Source organism: Oncorhynchus mykiss, chromosome 1, assembly GCF_013265735.2.
Source record: "Oncorhynchus mykiss isolate Arlee chromosome 1, USDA_OmykA_1.1, whole genome shotgun sequence".
NCBI lineage: Eukaryota > Metazoa > Chordata > Actinopteri > Salmoniformes > Salmonidae > Oncorhynchus > Oncorhynchus mykiss.
The window spans coordinates 28,583,499-28,604,143 of record NC_048565.1 but is presented as its reverse complement, the minus strand read 5'-3'; the positions used below and the strand labels follow the sequence as shown (position 1 = coordinate 28,604,143).

General features: G+C 40.4%; 1 protein-coding gene across 3 annotated transcripts in view; it reads left to right on the top strand.

The window, feature by feature from the left end:
- Positions 1-20,645, top strand: part of necab2 (N-terminal EF-hand calcium binding protein 2) — a 126,297-nt gene that overhangs the window by 57,310 nt on the left and 48,342 nt on the right. The window lies entirely within an intron of this gene.

Below are 20,645 nucleotides of genomic sequence, written 5' to 3'. Positions count from 1 at the left end.
TGGGAGTTACAGTAGATGTGTGTGGTAAACTAATGTGTTAGTGTGGCAGCAGCTCAGATAGGGGCTATATATAGCCTGTCGTTTCAGAGCTTCACTACCATATTCTGTTTGTTCCTGGCTTCTAATTAACATTGTGTCTGGGTTCAACCTAATGATTCTACTCTGTAGCTCTGAGCTCCAGGGCATCCAGCGACGCAAAGCCAGCAGCTAGTTACCTCTCCTCATTATAATGAACAACTGCTGTTTTATGTATCAGCTCTCACCACTGCCCTCTTTCTCCAGGGCATACTGTGCAGTTTACAGTCCTTGTAATTAATGGAGCCAAGCTACAGGGCCAGCCCGCCCATTAGGCAGGATTAGGCAACCGCCTAGTGCGGCAGATTGACGAGGGCAGCAAATTCCAAGCTAAACTGACCAAGACAACACCTCACATAATTCTTCCCAAAAAACAATGACAATCTCTCTCACCCAGTGGCATATGGGCTATTTAGGTGAGCGTTGATACCACCCCGTGACAAGCAGTGCCCACTTTGTCAAAGGCAGGGGCGCAAAATATTTAGCATGTCCATGCCCAGTGCTTCTCTCCAGGGTGCTGTTGGAGAGACACACCGCTGCAGCGTTCCATCATTGTTTCGTCAAAAAATTATCGAACATAAATCACGTATCCTATAGCCTATGGTAGAATGGGTATGTGGCGTTTTCTGTAGCCTGTCATGAGACACATGTTACATCATGCACGTTTCTCAGATCAAATAGCCTAACCTGGCACTCAACCAAATAAAAACATGTACTTCAATGTGAAGATGACATATCAACATTAAATGCTGTATCAAACAATATATCATAAAACAGGACAGGTAAAATGGAGAATATGGAATGAAAAATCAAGCTACTCACAACTGCTGTCTGGGAGTTTCACCCTCTGGGCTAAATTGTCATGATAATCAGTGATTTTAAGTTTGTATTCCTTATGACAAGCTGCATAATAGCGAAAAAATTAAATACTTCTGCATTTCCTGCAAACACATGGATTCTCTTTGCAAATACAGTGCCTTAAGAAAGTATTCATTCCCCTTATTGTGTATTCATACCCACTTTGTTGTGTTACTGCCTGAATTCAATATATATATATATATTTTTACCTTTATTTAACTAGGCAAGTCATTTAAGATCAAATTCTTATTTTCAATGACTGCCTAGGAACAGTGGGTTAACTGCCTTGTTCAGGAGCAGAATGACAGATTTGTACCTTGTCAGCTCAGGGATTTGAACATGTTTTTAGACATTTTGTCAAATTGATTGAAAATGAAATGCAGAAATATCTCTTTTACATATCTATTCACACCTCTGAGTCAATACATGTTAGAATGGCCTTTGGTAGCAATTACAGCTGTGAGTCTTTCTAGGTAAGCCTCTAAGAGCTTTGCACAACTGGATTGTACAATATTTGCACGTTATTTTTTTAATTCTTCAAGCTGTGTCAAGTTAGTTGTAACTAGGCCACTCGGGAACTTTCAATGTCGTCTTGGTAAGTAACTCCAGTGAATGTACAAAACCTTAGGAACACCTGCTCTTTCCATGACATAGACTGACCAGGTGAACCCAGGTGAAAGCTATGATACTTTATTGTTGTCACTTGTTAAATCCACTTCAATCAGTGAAAATTAAGGATTTCGAAACCTTGAGACAATTGTGACATGGATTGTGTATGTGTGCCATCCAGGTTGTATCACATCTGTCCGTGATTGGGAGTCCCATAGGACAGCGCACAATTGGCCCAGCGTCGTCCGGGTTTGGCCAGGGTAGACCGTCATTGTAAATAAGAATGTGTTCTTAATTGACTTGCCTATTTAAATAAAGGTTAAATCAACTTAAAAAAATAGGGTGAATGGGAAAGGAACAAGATTTAAGTGCCTTTGAACGAGGTATGGTAGTATGTGCCAGGCTCACCGGTTTGAGTGTGTCAAGAACTGCAACGCTGCTGTTTTTTTATTTATTACACTGAACAGTTTCCAGTGTGTATCAAAAATGGTCCACAACCCAAAATACATCCAAACAACTTGACACAACCTTGGGAAGCATTGGACTCAACATGGGCCAGCATCCCTGTGGAACGCTTGAAACCTTGTAGAGTCCATGTTCCGACGAATTGAGGCTGTTCCGAGAGCAAAAGGGGGTGCAACTGAATATTAAGGTGTACCTAACGTTTTCTACACTAAGTGTACATTTGGCCTTGTGTTTTAGGTTATTGTCCTGCTGAAAGGTGAATTTGTCTTCCAGTGTCTGTTGGAAAGCAGGATTTTGGAAATCTAGGATTTTGCCAGTACTTAGCTCTTTTCCTTTTATTTTTATCCTAGAAAAACGTCCTAGTCCTTGCCGAAAATAAGGATTTTGACAGTCCTTAGCTCTTTTCCTTTTATTTTTATCCTAGAAAAACGTCCTAGTCCTTGCCGAAAATATGCACACCCATAAACAAGTATACCCATAACATGATGCAGCTACCACCTACCACCATGCTTGAAAATATGAAGAGCGGTACTCAGTGATGTGTTGTGTTGGATTTGCCCCAAACATAACGCTTTGTATTCAGGACAAAGTACATTTCTTTGCCACAGTTTTTGTAGTTTAGTGCCTTACTGCAAACAGGATGCATGTTTTGGAATATTTGTATTCTGTACAAGCTTCCTTCTTTTCACTCTGTCATTTAGGTTAGTATTGTGGAGTAACTACTATATTGTTGATCCATCCTCAGTTTTCTCCTATCGCAGCCATTAAACTGTTTTAGTCACCAATGGCCTCATGGAGAAATCCCTAAACGGCTTCCTTCCTCTCTGACAACTGAGTTAAGAAGGATGCCTGTTAAGGTGTGTGAATACTTTCTGAAGGCACTGTACATTCAGGATAACTCCTGATAAGGTTGGGTAGCTGATGCAGAGCTTAAATATCCAAAATGATTAGTCACAGGAATCAGGACTAATAAACCCAATGCAACTGCTTGTTTTACAAACGGTAGGCCGACCACATGGATGGGCATTCATAAAATGATATGGCGAGCCGATAGTGTAAGCTACACTATTCTAGTTTTGCGTGGGAGGAAGGCGGCAATTTGTTTTGTCTGCCTAGGGTGGCATCAAGGACCAGGACAGGGCTTGCCAAGCTATATATAAGTACTGCAGGTTAGAGTCCTTAAAGAGTTGATGGAATTAATGGCTGTTGTAAACTATATACGTACACAAGCTGAGTTTACTCTTTAAATATTTACGGTGCCTTCGGAAAGTATTCAGGCCCCCTGACTTTTTCCACATTTTGTTATGTTACAGCCTTATTCTAAAATTGATTGGATTGTTTTTTTAATTCATCAATCTACACACAATAACCGATAACGACAAAGCAAAAACAGGTTTTTAGAAATTCTAGCTAATTTCTTAAAAATAAAAAACGGAAATATCACATATGCATAAGTATTCAGACCCTTTACTCAGTACTTTGTTGAAGCACATTTGACAGTGATTATAGCATTGAGTCTTCTTGGGTATGTCGCTACAAGCTTGGCACACCTATATTTAGGGAATTTTCCCCATTCTTCTCCACAGATCCTCCTAATCTCTGTCAGCTTGGATGGGGAGCATTGCTGCACAACTATTTTCAGGTCTTTCCAGAGATGTTCGATCAGGTTCAAGTCTGGGCTCTGGCTGGGCCCCTCAAGGGCATTCAGAGTCCCAAAGCCACTCCTGCATTGTCTTGGATTTGTCCTGTTGGGTCATTGTCCTGTTGGAAGGTGAACCTTTGCCCCAATCAATTTTGAGATCCTGAGTGCTCTGGAGCAGGTTTTCATCAAGGATCTCTCTGTACTTTGCTCCATTCATCTTTGCCTCAATTCTGCCTAGTCTCCCAGTCCCTGCCACTGAAAAACATCCCCACAGCATGATGCTGCCAACACCATGTTTCACTGTAGAGATGGTACCAGCTTTACTCCGTCAGAAGTGATGCTTGACAGTCAGGCCAAAGAGTTCAATCTTGGTTTTATCAGACCAGAAAATCTGGTTTCTCATGGTCTGAGAGTCTTTAGCTGCCTTTTGGCTGTCATGCGCCTTTTACTGAGGAGTGGTTTCCGTCTGGCCACTGTACCATACAGGCCTGATTAGTGGAGTGCTGCAGAGATGGTTATCTTTCTGGAAGGTTCTCCCATCTCCACAGGTTCTCCCATCTCCACAGAGGAATTGTCAGAGTAGCCATCGGTTCTTGGTCACCTCCCTGACCAAGACCCTTCTCCACCGATTGCTCAGTTTGGCTGGACGGCCACCTCTCGGAAGATCCTTGGTGGTTATAAACTTCTTCCATTTAAGAATGATGGAGGCTACTGTGTTCTTGGGACCTTCAATGCAGCAGAATTTTTTTGGTACCCTTCCCTAGATCTGTGCCTTGACACAATCCTGTCTCGGAGCTCTGCGGACAATCCCTTCGACATCATGGCTTGGTTTTTGCTCTGACATGTACTGTCAACTGTGGGACCTTATATAGACAGGTGTGTACCTTTCCAAATCATGTCCAATCAATTGACTTGACCACAGGTGGACTCCAATCAAGTTGTAGAAACATCTGAAGGATGATCAATGGAAACAGGATGCACCTGAGCTCAATTTCGAGTCGGAATACTTATGTAAATAAGGTATTTCTGTTTTTTATTTTTAATATATTCGCAAACATTTCTAAAAAACTGTGTCACTTTGTTATTATGGTGTATTGTGTGTAGATTGCTGAAAGTGATCAATTGTAGAATAAGACTGTAATGTAAAAAAATGTGAAAACATTCAAGGGGTCTGAAAACTTTCCAAATGCACAGTATGGTCCCTTTTACGGTGTTGCGGTGCTTCTGCTGCTGTGTTCACAAGGTTGGCTGTGCTGCAGTGGCCTCTCAGGACTTATAGGAGGAGAGACACGGAGCTTCGGATGAAAACCACTAATGTTTAAATGCAGCCAAATGATTACCAACAAGAACACCTTCGATAATATAGAAAAACATTTTTCCACCACTGTCAAGTTCTCCTCCTCCTTCTCTTCCTCCACCCTTTTATCCACCACACCGCCAAAAGTTTGGACACCTACTCATTCAAGGGTTTTTCTTTATTTTTACTATTTTCTACATTATAAAATAATAGTGAAGACATCAAAACTATGAAATAGCACATATGGAATCATGTAGTAACCAAAACAGTGTTATATTGATCTAAATATATTTTATATTTGAGATATGAAATTCTTTCAACCAGCTTCATGAGTTATTCACCTGGAATGCATTCCAATCAACAGGTGTGCCTTGTTAAAAGTTAATTTGTGGAATTTCCTTCCTTCTTAAGGATTGGCGTTTAAGCCAATCAGTTGTGTCAAGGCAAGGGTGGTAAACAGAAGATAGCCCTATTTGGTAAAATACCAAGTCCATATTATGGAAAGAACAGCTCAAATAAGCAAAGAGAAATGACAGTCCATAATTTCTTTAAGCAATGGCAATGGACATTAAACCGGTGGAAATCTGTCCTTTGGTCTGATGAGTCCAAATGTTTTGATTTTTGGTTCCACCCACCGTGTCTTTGTGAGACGATAGTAGGTGAACAGGTGATCTCCGCATGTGTAGTTCCCACCGTGAAGCATGGAGGAAGATGTGTGATGGTGTGGGGTTGCTTTGCTGGTGACACTGTCTGTGATTTATTTAGAATTCAAGGCACACTTAACCAGCATAGCTACCACAGAATTCTGCAGCAATACGACATCCCATCTGGTTTGCGCTTAGTGGGACTATCATTTGTTTTTCAGCAGGACAATGACCCAACACACCTCCAGGTTGTAAAATAGCTATTTGAACCAGAAGGAGAGTGATGGAGTGCTGCATCAGATGATCTGGCATCCACAATCACCCGACCTCAACCTAATTGAGATGGTTTGGGGTGATTGGACCCAAACCAACCAAGGAAAAGCAAGTGCCTTGCAAGACTGTTGGAAAAGCATTCCAGGTGAAGCTGCTTGAGATAATGCCAAGAGTGTGCAAAGCTGTCTTCAAGGCCATGGTTGGCTACTTTGAAGAATTTCAAGTATAACAAATATTTTGATTTGTTTAACCCTTTTTTGTTACTACATGATTCCTTCCATAGGTGTTATTTCATAGTTTTGATGTCTTCACTATTCTTCTACAATGTAGAAAATAGTACAAATAAATAAAAACCCCTGAATGAGTAGGTGTGTCCAAACGTTTGACTGGTACTGTATATCTTCTCATTCTCTCTTTTAGTTATTTGTCCTTCTCTCACAGCAGTTGTTCCTGTTCTTCTCTCTTCTCTTGCAGCACAGACTGCTATGCTCTGATGTTTCCCTCTTTACGGGGTGTGAAATTCTCCAGGGTAAAGAGAAAATTAAATAATGCTTAAAATGTCTGCCTCATGGTTTGCAGCACAATCCTGTTGCTTGCTGACATTTTACACTTCCTTGATCTCTCCCTCTCCTGAGTATCGGAAAGGCTATATGGACATGCCTCGTGCCCCAATGGATGAAGTATGGTCGCACAGCGAGAGTTGAGTGGAGATGAACAAATTCGGTTCAGTCAGTTCATTCAGTCGTCCTGATGAGCCCTTCCTAGCTAGCTAGTTTATGTTTGTTGCTAGAAACTTAATTGAGAATTTGAAACTTGTCTGCCAAAGTTGGGACTTGGGAGAGTGTTCAGAATCATCCCGTTTATCGGAGTAGTTGTTTTGTTTTTCACAAAAATGTAGACGTTATTGCCGTAGTTGTACATTTTCAAGGAAAATCGCGGTCACCCTGGCCTGATATACAGTATACTGCAGCAAGTGGGAGCAAACGACACCGTGCCCCGTTTTGTTGTGTGGCTGGCTTTGCAGCACAAACTCTACCCATTTAGTAGGCTGTATCACGGTGACATCCAGATGGTTACCACCAATATTACAAGTTATTTCTTGCTTCCCACTCAACTAATGCCCAGTGGGTAGAAACTCATATCTGCAACCACCTCGATACAACACCGTTGTAGTGGTCATTCGCACCGGCTTGTCGATATGTTTGCTAATTGGCATGTCACGGTGACATCCAGTTGTTGATCAATAGGCCTACTTCACTGAAATAAACATCACTTTCTTTTCCAAGTTTTAACTAGCGCCATGCTGCTGTTGTTGCCAGCATAAACTAGCTAGCTGGGAAGGGCTCATCATCAGCTCGACTGACTGAACCGAATCCATTCGTCTCCATACTCAACTCTCAGCTGCACGACATACTGTACGTCATCAATTTGGGCACCAACCGTGTCCGTATAGCATCTCCCTCTGAGTGTGTACCATCTAGACAGGCTTCAATGACTGACATTAACCCCTCCCTTTGAATTAAGCAGCTGTGTTCTGCTTTCTACCTTTGAACTTTGGACGCAGAATTGAGTTCCACATCACTTGAGTTTGATTGCAATCATGTCAATTTTGGCGTTTCTCCTGGAGAGTGTGTCAGGTGTTCTCTCTCGCCTCACTGGCGAATAAAGCCCAGGAGATTGATGTGTATTTGATGTTGGCTAATCGAACAACCCAGGCTCAAATCCATGTGGTGTTTGCATGATCGCCTGACTGGTTTATAGAAGAAGCTATTGAGAGTCCCATCACTCACAGTCTATCCTTCACATCTCAAGGGACACACCACCAATAATTCATGTAAATGTGATATTTACATTCACTTCATTAAATATGAATCCTGTGACAGTCTGCGCGTCAATTAGAGGGACAGTTGTAATCCCCTTTTAGGATGGAAATGAAATATGCAAAACAATTCTCAAAAGTGGTTATTAAGTAACTTATAAACAGGAGCTTGAAATGATGCATCCTAACCTTTCACACAAATCTTTAGTAAATAAGAATAATGAAGTTGTGTTTCATGGGAAAGTAGGGAGTGATTTACATCTCTACCTTCTAGTGGTACAGTAGTTTTAACACCTTGTCTCTGTCAAGCTGCAAGATTACTCATGTGGTTAAATACTATGCATGCCAGTCTCTCTTGGCTAAGAGTTGAGGAGAAACTGACTGCATCACTTAATGTATTGAAAATCCCAAAATTGTTTGCATAGTCAACTTAAACCATAGGGCGGCGCACAATTGGCCCAGCGTCGTCCGGGTTAGGGTTTGGCTAGGGTAGGCCATCATTGTAAATAAGAATCTGTTCTTAACTGACTTGCCTAGTTAAATAAAGGTTAAATAAAAAAATTAAAAATGTAAACACAGCTCTGACACACACACACACACACAAAGTCACACACACTTACCCCACCAGGCATGTCACTGAGGGTCTTTTCACTGTCCCCAAATTCAGAACAAATTCAAGAAAGTGTACAGTATTATATTGCATGGAACTCTGGTTTAAAGAACAGATACAGCAATAACTCAATGTGAGTTATTTGACCTAGGTAGTTTGTGTGTATGTATTGATATGTAGGCTATGTGGGCTTTTTTAGTATTGATGTAGTTCTGTCCTTGAGCTGTTCTGGAAGAGGAAGGAAGAGTAGCTGCTGCTTTCACAACAGCTAATGGGGATCCTAATAAAATACCAAAGGATCATTCATTTGTAAAACTCCTGATCTCCTGGGTATTACATGCAAGTCCCAACTTAAGTCTCGGCGGTGCTGTAATGAGTGCAGAATTTACTATGGAGACAGTTGACTATTGAGACAGTCAGTTAGAAACAGTGTTTGTTTGGTGTACCCAGGGCGGGTGCTGTTCCGTTCCCAGCTGCATGCTGAACCCCAGAGCTACCATTGACAAATTCCCCAACAAATGATCCCAATAAGAGCGCTCTCACGTCAGAGCTCCACAGCACTCTCCTCCTCTACTCCTTTCTTTTCCTCCTCTCCATCTCTCCTCTCCTTTGTTTACACGCCCAATGTATGGGAGTAAAGAGAAATCATACGTCAAAACAGATTGCCTTTCCTTGGTTTTATTGATTATAGATAGTCACGTCTATATTACGCATTGGATGAAGCTCTCCCTACCATCATATCTAAGACAATATGACACCAATCACAATGAAAATATGCAAATCAACTTGGAGGTACACAACACACTCCCCGCCTCTAGTCATCCATCCTTTACCGAGAACCAGATACCGGATTTTTTAACAGGGTCTTTGGAAATTGAATTTGAAGACTATTTATTGCGCCAACCTAGCTAAAATTCTAGACATTGGATTAAAATAAGACTATAGTGTCCATAAAGTGACCATTGGATTGAAGAAATATCGTATTGACAATATTTGTAGGGGCAACAGTTTTTATTAATTGTATAATTTAATGCTCTCTCGTGTACATTTTTGTCCATTAAGAAACAACAATGTGCTACCTTTTTGGATTTCTGTCATCCAATATAGAATGATTCTCATATTAGCTGCCCAGTAATAATATTGAACGTTTGGAAGTGCTATACCACCCTGGGGATGAGATCTCTGCAATGTGCTCTTACATATCCAAGGGTTTTTCTTGTTCCAGATAAAAGTGGATATCAGTTTATGTATGGAGATAAAAAATACTTTGTCAGAAAGATAGGAATACATTGAAATAAGTATGAAAATGTACGTAATACATTCATTTAAACAGTGTTAATTCTTCCTCCCAAGGAAAGAGAAAGTAAATCCCAGCATTCAAGATCCTGTTTCAGACAACAATCAAGGGAGGGAAATTGGCTTTATAGAGATCTTTGAAATTGTGAATGACCAAATGTCTTTAGTAGAACCTGGATCTCTGGAAGACCAGTTAAAGGGTCAGACATATACAATAGCATGACATCCGCATAGAGTGAAACTATATTTTCTAAGCCCCCACTTCGAATACCTTTGATAGTGGTGTTATTACGTATTGCTATGGCGAAAGGCTCAATTGCGGTGGCAAACAGCTGAGGGGATAGAGGACAACCATGTCTTGTCCCACGTTGAAGTTGGAAATAGGATGGAAGATTATTATTTGTGTGCACTGCAGCCATAGGGGAAGAGTAAAGGACTTTGATCCAGGACATAAAATTGGGACCGAATTCAAATTGTTTGAGAGTATAAAATAGATAATCAAACTCCACCTGATCAAACGCCTTCTCAGCATCAAGTGATAACAATATCTCTGGAGTGTCCGTTGAAGAGGGAATTAAAAACATTAAAAAAACAATACTCTGAAGTCTGGTATGAAAAAGAAAACGCACCCTGGTCAGGTCACCTGAACAAGTTAACCGATAATCCCCAAACAAAGATATCCGCACATAATGTGCTTGTCGTGAGGAACACTAAACCTATCGTGTAGAGAGCCCTGCTGAAATAGTGAAAGATTTAAAACAAGTTATGCATAATAAATCAATAAGAAATACTTACTTTCAACCCCAAACTAGGCTGTTTTAAAATAAAGTATAAATAATTTTATAAATCACATCTTACAGCAATACCACTAAATAAGCAATTAAATCGTATTGGTCACATACACATGGTTAGCAGATGTTAATGTGAGTGTAGCGAAATGCTTGTAGCAGCTACATCTTTAAAGAAATGATGTAATCTAATAATAGAACTGTGCTTTGTCTACCCTGGATACGGGTACCATCGATAAATAGAATAAAACGTTAAAACAAAAGGAGAATTCACTCACCAGAAGTAAGGCACTAACGTCACCTAATAATTACAATATCAACTGATTCCACTGGCAACGCTATACAGTATCTACAAAAGAGAGACTGAGTCTGCAGTGGTAGACACATTCGTCCATTACCCTAATCGCCAAATAGGTGAACATTCAGCCATTTGCTTCGTCTGCCCTCGGTAGAATGTTCGCCTTTATGAAGGCCATCGCCTTATGGGGATCTTGGAAATATGTTATACGGAGTCTGGCAGGAAAAGACACACCATACCGAATGTCGGTCCGTTCACGGAGCAGACTCTTGACATAGTTGAAAGCGGCACGGTCATAAGTAACGCTGGGGGCATAGTCTGGGTAGATAGAGACGAGTGCTCCGTTGCATCAAAGTGGTCCAAATTCTCTGGCACGCTGAAGAACATCAATACAGTCCTGATAGTAGTGTAGTTCAGCCACAATGACGCAAGGTTTCTGCCAGGCTTTCTTGCTTGAGAGCCCCGATGTGAGTGTCTACAGATACAGTTAAATGTCTTTAGTTTACATACACTTAGGTTGACATCATTAAAACCTGTTTTTCAACCACTCCACACATTTCTTGTCAACAAACTATATAGTTTTGGCAAGTCGGTTAGGACATCTACTTTGTGCATGACACAAGTCATTTTTCCAACAATTGTTTACAGACAGATTATTTCACTGTATCACAATTCCAGTGGGTCAGAAGTTTACATACAATAAGTTGACTGTGCCTTTAAACTGCTTAGAAAATTCCAGAAAATGATGCCGTGGCTTTAGAAGCTTCTGATAGGCTAATTGACATAATTTGAGTCAATTGGAGGTGTAACTGTGGATGTAATTCAAGACCTACCTTCAAACTCAGTGCCTCTTTGCTTGACATCATGGGAAAATAAAAGGAAATCAGCCAAGACCTCAGGAAAAAATTGTAGACCTCCACAAGTCTGGTTCATCCTTGGGAGCAATTTCCAAATGACTGAAGGTACCACGTTCATCTGTACAAACAATAGTACGCAAGTTTAAACAGCACGGAACCGCACAGCCATCATACCGCTCAAGAAGGAGACGCGTTCCTGCGAAAAGTGCAAATCAATCCCAGAACAACAGCAGAGGTCCCTGTGAAGATGCTGGTGGAAATAGGTACAAAAGTATCTTTATCCACAGTTAAACAAGTCCTATATCGACATAACCTGAAAGGCCGCTCAGCAAGAAAGGAGCCACTGCTCCAAAACTGCCATAAAAAAAGCCAGACTACGTTTTGCAACTGCACATGGGGACAAAGATCATACTTTTTGGAGAAATGTCCTCTGGTCTGATGAAACAAAAATAGAACTGTTTGGCCATAATGACCATCGTTATGTTAGGAGGAAAAAGGGGGAGGCTTGCAAGACGAAGAACACCATCCCAACTGTGAAGTACGGGGTTGGCAGCATCATGTTGTGGGGGTGCTTTGCTGCCGGAGGGACTGGTGCACTTCACAAAATAGATGGCATCATGAGGAGGGGAAATTATGTGGATATATTGAAGCAAAATCTCAAGACATCAGTCAGGAAGTTAAAGCTTGATGGCAAATGGGTCTTCCAAATGGACAATGACCCCAAGCATACTTCCAAAGTTGTGGCAAAATGGCTTAAGGACAACAAAGTCAAGGTATTGAAGTGGCCATCACAAAGCCCTGACCTCAATCCCATAGAAAATGTGTGGGCAGAACTGAAAAAGCATGTGCGAGCAAGGAGGCCTACACACCTGACTCAGTTACACCAGCTCTGTTAGGAGGAATGGGCCAAAATTCACCCAACTTATTGTGGGAAGGTTGTGGAAGGCTACCCAAAATGTTTGACCCAAGTTAAACAATTTAAAGGCAATGCTATCAAATACTAATTGATTGTATGTAAACGTCTGACCCACTGGGAATGTGATGAAAGAAATAAAAGCTGAAATAAATCATTCTCTCTACTATTATTCTGACATTTCACATTCTTAAAATAAAGTAGTGATCCTAATTGACCTAAGACAGGGAATTTCTTACTATGATTGAATGCCAGCAATTGTGAAAAACCTTTGTTTAAATGTATTTGGCTAAGGTGTATGTAAACTTCCGACTTCAACTGTATCTGAGCTACTGTGTCCAACACACAACCTGTTGTTATATTGGGCACCTGCTGACCAAAAAAGGATGTTATTATGATATTTTTTTCTAATGACATGTTTGCTAATATAAAGGTTTAAGGAATACAGGCATGCACCACATTACTACAAGACAAAACAGCTGTTGGCCTGGGGGTTAGGTTTATGACAGTCATAAATACCTCTTTCCCCCTTTTCCTCTCTCTGCCCTACTGAGGTTACATTTGCAAAAACCTTGGTTAACATAGAGATTCTGGGAACATCAGTAGTTGGGGGGAAATTAACTCTATTCTGGTAATCCGAACAATTGAACATATGCGGTGGTACTTAATGACTATGATGTCAGTTCGGTTGTCATCTGAGACATTCTCATCAATGATAAGATGACATAAACTCTACAGTGGAAAGTCTACACATCAGAGTTATCGGATTCACATGGAATTGTTGTTCAATTTAAATGTTTCAATATTAAATTATTCGTGATGGGATGAAATGGGATTTTAGCTTCTAAAATGTGAGATTTGGGTTTTCATAAGATATGGCTCTGCTCAATCAGTGGCCCTCCCCTGTGAAGGGACATGGGCTATAAAACTTTTCAAACACGCCCTCCTCTCCCTTCCTATATAAGCTCTTGACGACAATATAACTTCCTGTTCCGAGGATGTAAGACGACGGTCCTATGTCAGAATAGTTCAGATAATAACTACAGAACGAAGCCAACATCAGCGTGAGCTTTGGTTGCGAATGGTATGAACTTTGAACTCGTATTCACTACAGAAGTGATACCTCCTAGCCGTTGAGTTAGCAACAGCAGATAAAACGAGGGTTAGGAAGGAACTGACAGAGTATCCCGTCTATCACCCAACGACGTTACTACAATGTATTCAATTGACAACCAGAGACATTCTTCAAAGGACTCGGTTTGGCAACACGGCCTTCCATCTACCACCAACTTACCGAGGCGCAGCTCAGAGTAAATATTTATTGCGTTTTCCTTTTTCAAATGGGCTGTAATTTAGAATGCATAAGAATCTGTATTTACGATAGCACAGCTTTTTCCCTTTGTTCCTCAGTCTTACCACTCTTTCACTCAAACCCAGCCCCTTTTCTTTTGTGTAACAAGCTGTCATATCTGTTCCGCCCGCTAGGGACGTTTTCCTTTATGACGTAATTTGTAATCAAGTTATGATTTAATGATGTGTATGTGTAATTCTGTGTGATTGTTTAGGTATTTAGTAAATAAATAATTAAACATAATTTTGCATTGCTGATTTAAATTGTTAGCCAGGGTTCGTGCAGATAACCAAGAATTTACAACTTTCAGATGAGACTGAATTAAGACGACGATTGATATTGACTGCTATTGATGTAAAATATTACTAGGTCTTTAAGAGTTTATTCGGAAGATAACAGCTCTATAAATATTATTTTGTGGTGCCCGACTCTCTAGTTAATTACATTTACATGATTAGCTCAATAAGGTGATATTAATTACGGAGAAATTATTTTATAGAATAGCATGTCATATCACTTAATCCGGCATAGCCAAAGACACGACACAGCTCAATCAAGCCTGATGGTCTTGCAAGTATAAAAGCAAAGCTTGCTTTCACAAAAAGCATGAAAAGGTAGTGTAATGGGATAATGTCTTACAGTGGTGTGTGAAGAATCCAATACTTTACCTTGCATGCAGTACAAATCACATATTGTGGAAGCACCACCTCTAAGAGTATGAATTAGTCTGTTTGAAAAGGTTTGAATCCTAAGCAACCTGCCTACACATAGTTTGAAGTACAATGCCAAAATTGCTACTGTGGTAGGTCAAAGCTGTGTGCTGGAAAGCCTTGAGCATGGGTGGAAAAGGCATTGTGGCGCTCATGTGAGTTTCTTTTCTTTTTTGGCTTCAAACCAATGCCTATTCTCATTTAAAACATTTTATTTGGTTTTTAATTGTATAGATACTGACGTCACTGCAATGTTCATGTTATCTCTTATGTATTCTTTATTGTTGTTAGTTTAATCCACTTCACGAAGGAGTAGACAGATGGAAATGTCAGTGAAGTGTTTTGAGCCATATCCAAATGTAGCTGCTTTACATACCTGTATGTATCCCTAGCCTCTTGATGTTCTAGAGCTGCCTGTGAACATGTCAGTAGCAGTGTGGGGAGCCGACACCATATGGGATTGTAACTGCTGGGCTGAATTGCTGCTGATGACAAGCAGGTCACAATGATTGCTCTCATCCCTGTACAGTCAGACTGCTGTGATGTGATTTTTTTCTGTGTCTGTCTGTATCCTTCCCTCAGAACTGGTAGGAGGCTGTGGGTCAGTCAAGGTCTGTCATTAAGAAAAGATTGGTAGCTCTCTCCCCAACAGGAATCAGTCATTCCTCACCCTGCAGCTGACATACTGACCCAGCACTGGACCACCAGAATTCACTGTAATTATCTGAATGGCAGGGAATGGGTTTGGCTCTGGTGGGACGAGATGATGAGCTAAAGATACAGTAACTCCTTTGGGTAAAAGTTTCCATCCCCATATGACAGTCAGAGTCCATGACAACCAAATAGACAACATACAAATATGTACCCAAATAAATACACAGAACATGTGTGTTGACTATTCCAACACCTGTACTTTTAAAGCAGTTATACTAATAAGGAAGTAATGATTCCATAACATTTTTAATTGGCTCTTTAGCAGGTGGAAATAACTAATGGACACTCCCATTGGGAGAGGATATGAGTAAAATTAAACTGAGAATTCATTAAACACATCTCATCTTCTCCTGTCCGTCCTGCACACATACTGTTTAATGAGCTACTGTAATTATCCTCTTATTTATTCAAGCCTTGACCCAGCACACAAAAACACACACACACAAACACACTCTATTTCTGAATCCACTCAGGACAATGTTTAATATTGTTAAGTGACCATCCAAGTTCAGCAGGTTTTCCAATAGTACATTTATTCCACTGGCCTGTTGTTGTTCTTTTTTTCAATTTTCTGTCCTTTCCTTTCGTGTGCACCACTTTCATCTTCTCCTCTCTATTCTCCACCCCTCCCCTCCCCTCACCGTCTTGAGAGATGGGGATTATTTATTTTTGTGTTTTTTTTATGGCAATGTCACAGGCGTGCAGGGTGAGGTTAAGCTGTTTAAAATGGCAATGTAGAGAGACTCGTTTAAAGCTGCAGAGTTGGTGTATCAGCCCTTTGAACCAGCTCCTCCTGACATATCTACAGTGCCTTCAGAAAGTATTCACACCGTTCGACTTATGCCACATTTTGTAGTTACAGCCTGAATTTTAAATGGATTAAATTGATGTTTTTTCTCTCCTATCTACACACAATACCCCATAATGACAAAGTGACAACATGTTTCTAGAAATTATTGCACATTTACTGAAAATGAAATACAGAATATCTCATTTACATCAGAATTCACACCTCTGTGTCAATACATGTTAGAATCACCTTTGGCGCAGTTACAGCTGTGAGTCCTTCTGGGTAAGTTTCTAAGAGCTTTGTATACCCGGATTGTACAATATTTGCACATTATTCTTTTTAAATTCTTCAAGCTCTGTCAACTTGGTTGTTGATCATTGCTAGACATCCATTTTCAAGTCCTGCCATAGATTGTCAAGCCAATTTAAGTCCAAACTCGATGTCATTTATTTGTGTATATTTGTATATTTGGGCTTGTGTTTTAGGTTATTGTCCTGCTGAAAGATACATTTGTCTCCCATTGTCTGCTGGAAAGCAGACTGAACCAGGTTTTCCTCTAGGATTTTGCCTGTGTTTTAGCTCTATTTCGTTTGTTTTCATCCTAATAAACTCCCTGGTCCTTGCTGATGACAAGTATACCCATAACATGATGCAGCAACCACCATGCTTGAAAATATGAACTGGTACTTTGTTGTGTTGGATTTTGCCCCAAACATGACGCTTTGTATTCAGGACATAAAGTTTATGTCTTTGCCACATTTTTTGGTATCTTATTGCCAACATTATTTATGTTTTAGAATATTTTTATTCTGTACAGGCTTCCTTCTTTTCACTCTGTCTTTTAGGTTAGTATTATGGAGTAACTTGTTGATCTGTCCTCAGTTTTCTCCTATCACAGCTATTAAAGTCTGTAACAGTTTTAAAGTCACCATTGGCCTCAGGGTGAAATCCTTGAGTGGTTTCCTTCCGTTAGGAAGGGTGCCTGTATCTTTGTAGTGACTGGGTGTATTGATACACCATCCAAAGTGTAATTAATAACTTCACCATGCTCAAAGGGATATTAAGTGTCTACGTTTATTCTTACCCATCTACCAATAGGTGTCCTTTTTTGCAAAGTATTGGAAAACCTCCTTGGTCTTTGTGGTTGAATCCATGTTTGAAATTCACTGCTCGACTGAGGGACTTTACAGATAATTGTATGTGTGGGGTACAGAGATGAGGTAGTCATTCAAAAATCCCGTTAAACGCTATTATTGCACACAGACTGAGTCCATGCAACTTATTATGTGACTTGTTAAGGAAATTGATATTCCTGAACTAATTTAGGCTTGCCATGACAAAGGAATTTGTTGTGTTGGGTTTGAAGACTTATTGACTGAAGACATTCCAGCTTTACATTTTTTATTAATTTGTAAACATTCCTAAAAAACATAATTCCACTTTGACATTATGGGGCCAGTGACACAAAATCTAAATTGAATTCATTTTAAATTCAGGCCGTAACACAACAAAATGTGGAAAAAGTAATACTTTCTGAAGGCACTGTATCTCCTCCAGTCATGTCTCATTGATCTAGGTTCCTATTCATGCAGCTCCAGTGTATCTATAGTCATCTCCCCAAAACTTCATATGTATAAATGCGTCCCTCTCTCTGACATGGTTGCACAGCAGGGGAGTTATTTCTGAATTGTTTTGTTGTTGATGTTTATCTCTGTGAGTTAGTTGACTGATGTGGTAGGTCGTATTCCTCCACTCCCATGCCCTGAAGGAGGGAGAGATACCTGTCAGCTACTATCCAGTCTATTCCAAAACATTGCTAATGTAGGTGAGACCAGTGTTGTTGTCACAGTTTTTACTCTTGTCTGTATTTCTCAGCATCATTATATCTTACAATACTATTTTCAATATGAGGAGAAAGACCAAGGTCTTGGGTTGAAATGGGGACCCTTTATCCTGAAATCTTATTCCAACATGGAGTTATTAGCCATTAAAAACATTCTGTCCACTTGTGACAACCAGCCCCATCGCAGGGTTGGATGTCAGAGTGTGCGGTTGGGTGTCTCTATGTTTGCTAGTAACGTATTTATTTTGTAACAGGAAACAGAGCAATATAGCAAACAGAGTCTTAGAAATAGCCTTTCTTTGATCAAACAGATTTCTGAATTTTATGCCTTGAGAAAATAATTGTACCTTTTTTGTACATTTGTGTGGGTGTGTGTTTGCACATGCATGTGTGCCTGTGTTGTGATTTGTTGTATATTGGCAGTGGTAAAGTTGATAGTGACGACCAATCCCACAGTTCATGTGACAGCCATCCCCAACAACTCCCCCCAATGTTAATTAAGATGCTAGTTACCACATGGCTTGACCTAGAAATTCAGAAATTGGTTTGAAATATATCTCTCCCTTTCCTTTTTTCAGCAAACATAATATTCATGGATACTAACATAACTCAAACATTTACAAAGAAAATACCAAGATATCTCTTTTTTTTACTTTCACCTATGAAAGAAACATAAATTCACTTTACCTCATTGTTTTGTCATGCTAACATGACCAGGTGAATGAGTCCTTTCAAAGAATTCACACATTTTAAACCTACAATTATTACACATTTAGATTGGGAGTAATAATCATTGTGACAACCAACCCGTGAGACAACCAACCCCGTTATCCCCTCACTCCTTGAGTGTCAAACAAGAATAGCTGTATTGGGGCAGTAGTTAGAGCATATTGTAGTTAGAGCATATTGCTATACAACCCTATTGAAGTGCGTATGTTATTTTTTATTATTAATCCGTTATTTTACCAGGTCAGTTGACTGAGAACACGTTCTCATTTACAGCAACAACCTGGGGAATAGTTACAGGGGAGAGAAGGGGGATGAATGAGCCAATCATAAATTGGGGATTATTAGGTGACCATGATGGTATGAGGGAATGATTGGGAATTTATCCAAGACACCGGGGTTAACACCCCCACTCTTACGATAAGTGCCATGGGATCTTTGATGACCTCAGAGAGTCAGGACACCCATTTAACGTCCCATCCAAAAGATGGCACCCTTCACAGGGCAGTGTCCCCAAGCACTGCCCAGGGGTATTGGGATATTTTTTAGACCAGAGGATAGAGTGCCTCCTACTGAGACTGGCTAGGACCAACCCTGCTGAGCTTCAGCAGTGGTATGCAGGGTGGTATGCTGCTGCTTTTTAAACGAGGGACAGTGTAGCTTCAGTGTTATTTCAATGCTGACACACAGGTCAAATCCAGCGATAAGTCCACTTCAGTGCTTCTGTTTTTGTTTTCTAACTACTTTTCCTTGGATGAGATCATAAATAGTGCTAAATAAGGTTTCCTGAAAATAAGATTCTCAATAGCACCTTGCTTATTTTATGTTTACTGTTGAAGTCAGAGTGTTTTGGTTTGTGTAGCAGTGATGTGATATTAACCATGGCCCTGTGTGCACTCTAGCAGCACCTGCTCTCCTTTCCTCTCACATAATCAAACCTGGTGACTAGGGTTACTGTGTAACCACGGTAACAGAGGAGGCACCCATCAAGAAGCACTGGCTGGCCTTGCTGTAAACTAGAGTTGTTGGAGGGGAAAGCCAAGGGATTGATCCTTACAGTGCCTCTGTTTTGACCTTATCCTTCAGGCTCTGGACATATTTCATTAGCAGTGTGTAAAAGATTTTGTCATGAAAGTCGTTTGATGGGTAGGTCATGCAACCAACTGTCACATTAACATCTGTTTATCAGCAAAGGTCCCAGTGTGTGTCTGTCTAAGCCTGGCTCTCTGAGTAATAAAGTTCCACCCAGTAAATGAATAATGTAGTGGAATGTAAAAGTGAGAGCAAATAGAGGGAGGGAGGAGTGAGGAAGCTAGACTTCAAGGCAGGGTTAGTGTGTTTCTCATGGGAGGGCACATCCAGAAGAAGCTCTCTATCATTCCTTCTCTCTCCTCAGGAACGTGCTGCTGCTGTGGTGCACAGGGCTCTCACAGATCTGTCTACGTCTGAATAATCTAATTGGGGAGCTCATTTGAATTTCTATATAGATTACAGAGTTAGTGGTGAGTGTTAGATTTGAATAGAAGTCTACGGATAACAGGTTACTGCACAGCTAGGTATGCTGTTGGATAATTTATTGTATGTACAGAATAGACAGAAGCTTTTGTTGCTCCCTTAACTAGTTTGACGGTTGGTACCACCAATAGTATATCCTGTTTCTCTACCCCACTCATTACTTTCTTTTCTCCACTCAATAGATTTTTGGTCTAGTTAGAGGGAATGAGAGTTACATCTGAGAGACAAATAATGTATGCATGAGAAATGTCTGTCACTCCCAACTAGAACATGTTCAGGTCATTTCCTCCGTGGTTTCATATTATATAGATGGGGTTGAGATTGTCCCGGTACCCTTCCATGGAGGATGGGAGTGGTGGCCAGTGCCATATGAAGTAGACAGAGACATAGCTGAGCAGTAAATCTATGAGGGATTCACTCAAACACCCTGGTATAAACCATAGCAAGATTCATCACCTCCAATACTGCCCATTCTATTGGGGTAGATTGCTGCTGCTTCTGCTCTCTGACAGAATCAATGATGTATATAAAACCTGGATTGCTGATGCTATG